This window comes from Nycticebus coucang, chromosome 24, assembly GCF_027406575.1.
Source record: "Nycticebus coucang isolate mNycCou1 chromosome 24, mNycCou1.pri, whole genome shotgun sequence".
NCBI classification, from domain to species: domain Eukaryota; kingdom Metazoa; phylum Chordata; class Mammalia; order Primates; family Lorisidae; genus Nycticebus; species Nycticebus coucang.
Genome location: NC_069803.1, coordinates 17,765,371 through 17,776,792, shown reverse-complemented (window position 1 = coordinate 17,776,792; position 11,422 = coordinate 17,765,371).

Sequence of the window (11,422 nt, the reverse complement as noted above, 5' to 3'; positions counted from 1 at the left end):
AGCCAGCCAGGAGAGCAAGGTAGCATCTTGACTGCAGCCTTGCAGAGACCCTGAGCCAAACCATCTAGCTAAGCCAATCTGAGTTTCCTGACCCACAGAAACTGTTAGGAAAAAAAAAAAAGGTTTTTTTTTTAAGCTGCCAAGTTTGGAGATAATTTAATAATATCCAACTCCATCAGTGATACCCACTTTTCCAGGAATTTGAATATTGAGTAGAGTAACACCAAATGAAAGTGCTGAAGTTTCTAGACAATTTAATAACTTAAAAATATAATATAAAACTATAATTAAAATTAGTGTCAACCCAGGAACTGGTAAGTAAATTAATGGGGAAGAAATTTTATTATTATTGAATTTAGTGTTATTATTCTATTTAATACAGAACATCACCTTCCTAGAACCAATGAAAACCCACAAAATAATCTCAGGAGCAGCTGAAAATGCTTTTGTTAAGTGGTACAGGACAAAAAAAGTTCACACAGAATATTCATGCTACGACACAAAATTAATTTCAAATATGTCAAACACATTTTCTTATGCAAAAATTTCAATTATATGGGAGAAAAATTCAGTTTAGAACTTTTCTTGTGACTGTATTCTGAGATAAGGTGTAGAGTGCTTAAAGATTTAAACACAGTGGTATTCAGGAGCTGCTCCTACTGGCTTATAAAAGCCAACAGCCAAATATTCAGGAATTTTATGAGTTAGTTTTATTAGCAGCTTGCAATCAGTCATGATTGCAGCATCTCCCCCAAGAAAATCGGCAGCTGCTTGTTACCAATCAGCCCCTGTTGCAAAAGCCAGTTAAAAGGTTGCCAGCATACCAATCTAATCTTTTAAAGATTAATTTATTTTTATTTGATATTGACCAATTGTGATTGTATATGTTTATGGGATACAAAGTGATATATATGTATACAATGCAGAAAGATTGGATCAAGCCGATTAAAGTATCCACCCCCTCAAATACTTACCATTTATTCTTTCTGTCTAACTTATCATTTGTGACACCATGAATGGACATGGAGGACACTATGCTGCGTGAAAAAAGCCAGGCACAAAAAGATAAACATCGACTGTTCTCACACATGTGAAGCTCGAATAATCAAATACATAGAACCTATGTAGGTAAAAAGAGGATTCATTATTTTTAAAACACAGAAATATGCACAACTAATTTTGGAAGAGATGAGTCCTTTTGCATGTAAGCTCAGTGGAATTGACAACAGAAGATGTCAATATTTTGTAAACATAAAATTGCTTAAGTTTTTGAATGTTAAAAAATAGCAAATGGTAGCAAGGAATGTGATCTGTGGAGCACCATGCAGTTAAGAGTTACTATAGCTAGTATAAAAAGAAAACAAACGGGGGCAGCCCCTGTGGCTCAGTGAGTAGGGTATTGGCCCCATATACTGAGGGTGGTGAGTTCAAACCCGGCCCTGGCCAAACCGCAACAAAAAAATAGCCGGGCCTTGTGGCTGGCACCTGTAATCTGAGCTACTCAGGAGGCTGAGGCAAGAGAATCGCCTAAGCCCAAGAGCTGGAGTTGCTGTGAGCTGTGATGCCCTGGCACTCTACCAAGGGCAACAAAGTGAGACTCAGTCTCAAAAAAAGAAAAAGAAAAAGAAAGAAAACAAATGGAAAAACACTAACAAGGTATTGAAAGTTCACGTAGTGAAATTTCAAATTAAATAAGTGAAATATGAGGCATCTCATTATTAAATAGAAATTAAAACACAAATAGATTTTCTAGGTCACCTATAAAACTGGCAATATTAGTTATGAATGATTATGCTAACAACTGCTGTGGGAAAACAGGCAAAGCTTATCTTGTTGGTTTGAAATGTAAATTAACACAATTTTTTTTTTTTTGGTGCTAGGTTTGAGTGCTTTAAGCAAGAGTTCCCTTTAGGATTCTGTCCTAGAAAAGGAATTAAAGATATACATACAAATTTATATGTAATAATTGTTATTGAACAGCTTGTTGTAGTATTTCAACTGAAAATGATTTACATTAAAAAAATAGAGGAACATTATGTAAGTCAATAAAAATAGTGGCATAATAGGCAACCAACAAAATGTTTTATCTGACATTATTTAGGACATGGAAAAATGTTCATAGCATAAACATAAACAGCAATAAAACGTGTACACAAATTATAATCATAATTAATTAATAAATATTGCGTACATTAAAAAACAATGTCGGATGGGAAATATTCCAAAATATTAATATAATGTATTTCTAAGTAAAAGCAAGTTAATTTTTAATTTATAAATTTTCAAATTATTTTTATGTTTCACTTTCAGAACACAAAATTGCATGATAATCTTCAAATTAAAAAATGCCACAAACTGAATTATGTATCTCATTTGCTCTCATAAAAACAGAGAATTTTTATACAACAATCACGGTGTCAACAGTTTTCAGATATTTTGAGTAAACTTTTTACTTGTAATATTTGTAGCCTGTTATCCTGGCAATAATAATATTTCATGTTTCTACAATTACCATTTTTAAATTATATGCCCTAAAATATTTTATGGTTACTATCATTTTCAAGAATAAAACTCTTACTCATTTTTGAGGTCTATCTGAACTGATTTTGAAGCAAAAAATTTAAAATCCATTGTTTGAAAATAGCATGAGCGTATGAGCCACACAGAAGGATCCCAGTTCTCACTTCTTGGAATGTTGTGGAACACCTGCCAGGATAGTTTTTGGGCAACAACATCAGATGGCCTTTGGAATCAGAGCCATCAGTCCTTTTACAGGGAATGATGGCCATGTCACTCCAGGAGGAAAGGAAAGCTGGACCTTAGGTGCTAACTGGGTAGGTTATATAGCAGAATATCTGGGTTAGCTGGAGCTTAGGTGCTAACTGGGTAGGTTATATAGCAGAATATCTGGGTTAGCTGGAGCTTAGGTGCTAACTGGGTAGGTTATATAGCAGAATATCTGGGTTAGCTGGAGCTTAGGTAGCTAACTGGGTTAAACAGCAGAATATCTGAATCTTGCTAAAGCTTTTCTATTTTTTTTCTTTTTTTTTTAATAAATCATAGCTGTGTACATTGATATGATCATGGGGCATCATTCACTAGCTTCACAGACCGTTTACCAAGTTTCACATATACCCTTGTAAGATGCACCGCTGGTGTAATCCCACCAATCTCCTTCCCTCTACTCACCTTCCCCCTCCCTCCCCTCCCTTTCCCCCTTCCCCCTATTCTTAGGTTGTAACTGGGTTATAGCTTTCATGTGAAAACCCTAAATGAGTCTCATAGTAGGGATGTGTACATTGGGTACTTTTTCTTCCATTCTTGGGATACTTTACTAAGAAGAATATGTTCCAGCTCCATCCATGTAAACATGAAAGAGGTAAAGTCTCCATCTTTCTTTAAGGCTGCATAATATTCCATGGTGTACCTATACCACAATTTATTAATCCATTCGTGGATCGATGGGCACCTGGGCTTCTTCCATGACTTAGCAATTATGAATTGGGCTGCAATAAACATTCTGGTACAAATATCTTTGTTATTGCTAAAGCTTTTCTAAATAACTACCAGTAGACACACCCCGCAAATGTCTGGAATGTGAGAAACGATCAAAGGAGTCCCATCCTTCTATTGTTTCATAACTAAGAAAGCCCGGCTAATCAATGGTTACAAATCTACACTGAATTTTCTATGTGTAAAAACCAGCATTAGGATACCCTTTCTCTTAAATAACATACATTCTTCTGTAAGAAAATGTCTACCAGAATGATTATCAAAAGATATATTTCTTTATTTCCGTCTTTGTTAAAGAAGTGATAAAACTTAAGTGACAAAATATAAGGGATAAAGTTTAAGTTATTCCTTATAAGGAAAGTAATGTGTATTGAACTAAATGTAAAATAATTTGCAAAAACTATACATGTAAAAAAAAAATGCAGCTGTAAATTATAAAGCAATGTGGAAGGAAACCAATGAGCCTTTATTTGATATTTTCAAAACATATTAGATCTAAATTTTAAAAAAGCAAGTATAATTTTTGAAATGTTATTAGAGGTGGAAGGTGGAAATAGGAACTAAAAAACCTAAAGGAACAAATGGAGGTGTGTAATGTTATATTCATGGATTAAGGAGTGAGCAAGGCATTTACAGATTCTTCAAGATGAAAATATTTTATCATAGCATTGAAGTATATGCTTTTAGCAATAAGAAAAGTAAATCTAGAGCAGTGGTTCTCAACCTTCCTAATGCCGTGGCCCTTTAATATGGTTCCTGTGGGGCGCGACCCAAAGGTTGAGAACTGCTGATCTAGAGGGAAGAAATAAAATGGGAAAAACAAGTGTGAATGATAATACATTAAATCTAAATCAGATCACATAAATATGGATCAAATAAAATATAAATCATGTAAAGCACATTTTACTCTATCTTTTTTACATTAAAAATTGCCTGACTTCAAATTCTATACAAACGTCATAAGAAGGGAATGGTAAATAAGTAATTAAAGAATACAATATCTGTTTTGTGGTGCAATAAGATAGTGATACTAAAAATATGAAATTTTATACAAAAAATGCGTTGTCGGGTGGCGCCTGTGGCTCAAGGAGTAGGGCGCTGGTCCCATATGCCGGAGGTGGTGGGTTCAAACCCAGCCCCGGCCAAAAAAAAAAAAACAAAAAATGCGTTGTACAGTAGAACCTCCATAGTTGACCACCTCCTTACCTTGGCCACCTCCCTATACTGACCACTTCCCGACATTGACCACCTCCTTAAGTTGACCTACTTTTCATAGACCAGCCATTCACCACATGTGTTTATCAGTACAACACACATGGCCTAGGCCTAGTTCCTTATGTTGACCATCTCCATAGGTTGACCAGTGTGTGATAGTCTCTTGGTTGGTCAACTTACAGAGGTTCTGCTGTAGTATTAAATTATATATTAATAGTTGCCACAAAAATAAGAGAAATGCAATCTAAAAATTTCCAAATCAAGAGAAGCAACAATGGACAACTAAAACATTTCTGACATACCTTTTCCCCTTTTTAACCTCCTTCCTTAGGCCAAACTCCTCACTTCCAATCACTTTCAGACTCCCAGAATTGTGGAGGTGAAAAGGCGAAAGTTCTGGATGCTGGTGCAACCTCAAATTTGTAAAGTTAAAATTTAACACCCGAGGTGATGGTAGGGAGATGTGGGACCTTTGGAGGTGATTAGATCATGAGGGTGGAGCCCTGAGGAACAGGATTAGAGCCCTTATAAAGCAGACCTGAGGCCATGTTCCCTGTTTGTGTCTGGTGAAGCGCAGAGAAGCCTCACTAAGACACTGGATCTAGTGACACCTTAAACTTAGACTTCCCAGCCTCTAGAATTGAGGGCAAGAAATTTCCCATTGTTTATAGATTACACCCTCTAAGGTATTTTGTTGTAGCATCTGGAAAGATAGAAAAGAGGGGGGAGCAGACTCCATTTCTTTAGTTGCACTTTTACCAATATTTGAGTTTTAAAATAAGCAATGGAAATCAAAGAGATTTTAAATAGTTGATGTGAACTTCCTGAGTTCACTTTAAATGTTTACATAGCAAGGGATCTGATTTTATAAAGCAGTAGGCACTACGTGTTAGGAATCCTCAATGAGAAATATAAGAGAAATACTGAAAAATTCTGAACACAAATCAGAGCTTAACAATAAAGGTAGACTGATCAAGAGAAGCTGAGGGCAGAGCTAGGGAATTGAAACCTGACTTTTGTCTTTTAATCTGTGTGCACACATCTGCAAACTGTTGAGCAAATGCTATAGTAGTACCATGGGAAATTGTCAATATTGATGCTGCCTATAGATAAAGGGGACTCAGAAGGTAAAAACAGACTAAACCAACTTAAACTATGTCACAGAATTCCAATTATGATCATTTGGGGGAACTTCCCCATGTGAATCCCTTTTTGTCATGCCTTTCCCTAAGATTCTCATTAAATCTGCACCATTTAAATTTAATTAAAATGTGTTTGATTTTGTAAAATGATGATTTTTTAATTTCTTGATTGTGCTGAGGTCACAACTTATAAAACAATACCATCTTGCTGGCAGAGTTCAATCAAACAGGTAAATGTGCTTACATAGAATTTTCTTTTTGTCATCTGATGTTTTACATGGAAATTATCTATAAATAACATTTTTCCTCTTGTAGATTGTCACTATGTTATTTTAACTAGTGTTATATGTTCACAGTATATACAGACTGCCAATTGGATAAAAATGCATTTCACTTTTTTGTAGAATCAGCTACTTTAAATATAGGCAGCCCTCACTTAGCCTGGTAGTGTGGAAAAATACGAATAAGCATGCAAGTTAAAAATGTGATACACAAACTCAGTCAAAGAAAAACTTAGAATATTTTGTCCAAACATTAAAAATTATTTTACTGTTAGTTATATGTGTATAGAAAAATGAGCCATGGTAGTTTAATATAATTTAAAATATTAGAAACATTGAGGATTTGTGTTTTACTAATTTGTAAAATAATATCATTGTGTGGCACACCTCTTGGGAATGGGGCACAATTTTAAGAGGGACTGTAACACATATAATCATTATAACCTCATTCTTTGTACCCTCAATGAATCACAAACAATAAAAAAAGGAATTTAGAACAACGGCAACAGAAAAGTATCCGAAGTAGTCTGAATAGCCCTTGCCTTCTTTTCCGTATGTAATTTATAAATGAGCAAATGCTTTTTTCCATCATGACTTAGCAATTTGCCTTGCTGTTTTGTGAGCCTACCATACACATTTTACCCTTCTGCTTTCAAGTTGGGAAACATCCCCAAGAGATTCTTTCATGTGAAGGTTTTGCTAGTATCAATTCTTCTAGAATACCTTAATTCTTTCTTTTTCTTTTTCTTTTTTTATTAAATCATAGCTGTGTACATTAATGTGATCATGGGGCACCATACACTGGTTTCATAGACCGTTTGACACATTTTCATCACACTGGTTAACATAGCCTTCCTGGCATTTTCTTAGTTATTGTGCTAAGACATTTACATTCCACATTTACTAAGTTTCACAAATGCCCTTGTAAGATGCACCACAGGTGTAATCCCACCAATCCCCCTCCCTCTGCCCCCTCCCCTCCCGCTCCCTTTCCCCCTTCCCCCCTATTCTTAGGTTGTAACTGGGTTATAGCTTTCATGTGAAAGCCATAAATTTTCTTAGTAAAGTATCCCAAGAATGGAAGGAAAAGTATTCAATGTACTCAGCCCTACTATGAATACCTTAATTCTTTTTGTCAAACCACTCTGCCAATTTGGGTTGAGTTTATGTTCACTATCTTTCTCTAGCTGTCCATCTACAGTCTGTTGAATGGGGGCAGTTTCAATGTTCCCACCATTAGGTGTTTCTCCTATAACTGAATTTCCCTTCTTGATCTTTCAGTCTTGGACAGGTTACTGTTTTGACATCTATGTTTGCAAAAACGTGTGCAATTGTATTCCTGGGGAGACAAGGAACCAATGTAACTACATGCTTTGTGGTCTGTGCATGAAATTAAGAACAGGTGTGCAGTGACCAATCAATGAAAGATTGTAAGAAAAGGGCACATCTGTTATTTAAAGTAGTGATCTGTGGCTAGTATCCAAGCTGTGCTGTATGAAATTACTCTCAGTGAATATGCTATGGCAACTGGAATTTGAACCACCAGTGGAATTTCAACACATTCCACTGAAGTGTGTTAACCGAAAGCTATTCATATCAGAATCATTCAAAGCGAAGGCTGCCTGTACAAGAACAAGATTAGATTAAAAGTTAAAAGTGGAAAACAATTTTCCACATCAGTACATATACATATGCCCACCTGCACGCTGGCTAATATCAGAAAAAGTAGATTTCCATAAGGAAAGCGAGAATTTTCCTAATAATGTGGTAAATTCAGGACATAAAATTATATAAAATCTAAAAACAGATAAAATGTACAGGAGACAAACCTGAGATGTCTGGAAGAAGAGATAGGCAAATCCAGATGGAAATTTCAACGTCCACCTTTCAATGATTAATAAAAAAAGAAATAGAGAATTAGCAGGAATGATCAAACTAATAAGCAGCTGGACATAATTGACATCTATAGAAAACTTCACCGACTGATAACAAAGTACACTTTTTAATGCACACAGATTATGTACTAAGATAGATCATATTTGGGACCATGAGACAAGTTTCAGTAAATTTGAAAGTATTGAAATCATGAAAATATGTTTTCTAATAACAATGGAATTAAAAAACAAATGAAAAAGAAAGGTATCATTAAAATTCCCAAACGTCGGGAAATTAAATAGCAACTCGTGGATCAAAGAGAATATCATATGGAAAATAAAGAAGATATTTTGAATTGGATGAAAATGGAAACAGGAACATCAGAAATCTGTGGAATGGCAGGGAAATTGTCCTCAGAGATAAATTTGTAGCATTACACATTAGAAAAGAACAGCAAACTTAACCCAAAAATTGTAAAAGAAAAAAAAAAAGACTAGAAATCAACGAAATTGAAAACAAACAGCAATAGAGGCTATTTGGTTCATTTGGTGCTTCTCCGACGGAGAAGCGAGACTGTGTGATCTGTAATGAACAGCAATGGACTGGCTCACAGTTATGAAGTCCGAGAAGTTCAAAATCAAGGTCCACATCTGGGGAGGGCCTTCCTGCTGCATCAGACGGCAAAAGGGCCAAGGAGCATGTGTGAGAAAGGGCAGGAAAAGGCCAAAATCACATTTTAAACAAGCCCACTCTTGAAACAACAAAACTGTCCACAGTAAGGACATCACTCATCTATGCCCTTGTGTTCTAACAACCTCTTTAAGACTCCCAACTCTCAACAGAGTTGCTCTGGGAACGGTTTTCAACACAGAAGCTTTGGGGAACACACATTTAAACCACAGCAAGAGAAAATCAGTCAAAACAGAAGCCAGTTCTAATACCCTTGCCAGACTAATGTGTAGAAAAAAAAAATCCAACAAATTACCAATGAAAGGGAAGACATCACTCAGTATCCTAAAGACTTTAAAAGATAATTGGAGGATATTCTGACAACGTACTTGAAAACTTAAAAAAAGAATGGATTTCATGAAAGACACAAAGTAACAACCTCATATATGTAGTATCAGTAAAACCAAATAATCTGAAAAGCTCTGTAACTTTTAAAGATTCTTAATTTGCGGTTAAGAGCTTTCACACAAAGAAAACCCTCTATGGGTATCTACAACATTAAATTACTACCAAACATTTTAGGAAGCAATATAGCAATCCTACCCAAATTCTGTGATAAAATACTAATGGTGAAGACACACGTCCTCTCATTCTATGAAGTCAACATTACTCTAACACTAAAACCAGACAAGACATTACACACATTAATAGTATCAGAAACCTTATCACAAAAATCCTCCACAAAATATTAGCAAATTTAAACTACACACATAAATAAGGTAATATGATTCGTTGGAGTTTACTTAAGAATGAAGGTTTTATTTCAATTTCAAAAATTAGACAACATAAGTGGTAAGATTAATAGATTAAAAAAAACATTTACATTTCGATCAATGTAGGAAAAGTTATTGATAAAACTCAATACAGTTTGATGATAAAAATTCTAAGCAAAATTGGAATACAAAGGAACAATTTCCCTAAATCGATAAAAGGCACTTGCAAAAAGAAAAAAAAAAAATAACTATAGCTAATAGCAGATTTGATGCTAAATTCTTTACCCTTAAATTTGGTAGCAAATCTCAGTTGTTCGTTCTCATCACTTTTATTCAATATGACAGCAAAGGTCATGCCTAGAGTGTGATATTGATGTATAACAATAAAGAACAAAATGTATAGATACTAGAAAGGAAATGTAACTTTATTTGTAGAATATGTAATTGCCTGTAGAAAAACTGAAGACATCTATGCCCAAATCACTGGAACTGTTAAATGAAGTCAGAGAGGCTACAGGATACAACGTTTGTTTGTTCGTTTGTTTTTGAGACAGAGTCTCACTATGTCACCCTCAATAGAGTGCTGTGGCGTCACAGCTCACAGCAACCTCAAACTCTTGGGTTTAAGGGATTCTCCTGCCTCAGCCTCCCAAGTAGCTGGGACTACAGGCGCCCTCCACAATGTACGGCTATTTTTTGTTGCAGTTGTCATCGTTGCTTAGCTGGCCTGGGGCGGGTTCGAACCTGCCAGCCTCCGTGTATGTGGCTGACTCTGCAACCACCATGCTATCGGCGCCGAACCAGGATACAATGTTTATATACATATATCGATTGCATTTCTGTATGTTAGTGTATTACTCTGCTTTGCGTTGCCGTAAGGGAATATCTGAGGCTGCGCCGTTGATGAAGAGACGTTCCTTTAGCTTAGGCTGTACAAGAAGCACAGCAGCAACATCTGCTTCCAGTGAGGACTTTTGGGGGAGCTTCCAATGAAAGTAAAAGGTGGAAGGGGAGCAGCTGTGTGACATGGCAAGAGCAGGAGCTGGAGCCAAGTTCTTTAGAACAACCAGCTCTCCAGTGAACTAACAAAGTGAGAACTCACTCATTATCACAGTGCGAGAACCAAGGCCTTCATGAAGGATCCCCCAACCCATGGCTCAAACACTCCCACCAGGCCCCACTTTCAACACGGATTGACTTTCAATGTGAGATTTGGAGGGGCCAAGCATCTAAACCTTATCAACTAGTCACAAACAATTTGAAACTGATGTGAAAATTCTATGATACTTACCATGAAAAATTGTGAACTACTGAAGGAAAAATTAAACAAAGCCTGTATGAAACCCTAAAACATTGCTGGGAGACATTTTAAAAGTCCTAAATAATTTGTGAGATATATCATGCTCCTGGAACAAGAGACTTGATTGTAAGATGCTGTTTCCTTCAAATAAATCCATAGACTTACCAAAATGTAAATAAAAATTCCAGTAACCATTTTATAAAACTGGCAAGCTTGTTCCAAATTGTATATGGAAATGCAAAGTACGTGAAATACGAAAAACAATTTTAAAAACAAAGAACAAATTTTGGAGAAAAATAACTTTTATAAAAGATAAAGAAAATAAGTTTCTCTTCTGCTCAGGGTGCCATAACACATTACCGTAGCATCAGTGGGTTAACCAATAGAAATTTATTTCTCACATTTCTGAAGGCTGGAATTCCAAGGTCAGGGTACCAGGTTGGCTGGGTTCTGTTGAGAAGTTTCTTCCTGGCTTGCCAACAATTCTCATTGTATCCTCCTATGGCAGAGAGAGTAAGGGAGTACTTGAAGTCTGATCTCTCTTCTTTCAAAGGCATTGATGCCATCGTGAGGACCCCACCTGGATGACCTCTCCTGAACCTAATTACCTCCCAAAGTCCCATCCCACAACAACATCACACTGGGTTAGAGCTA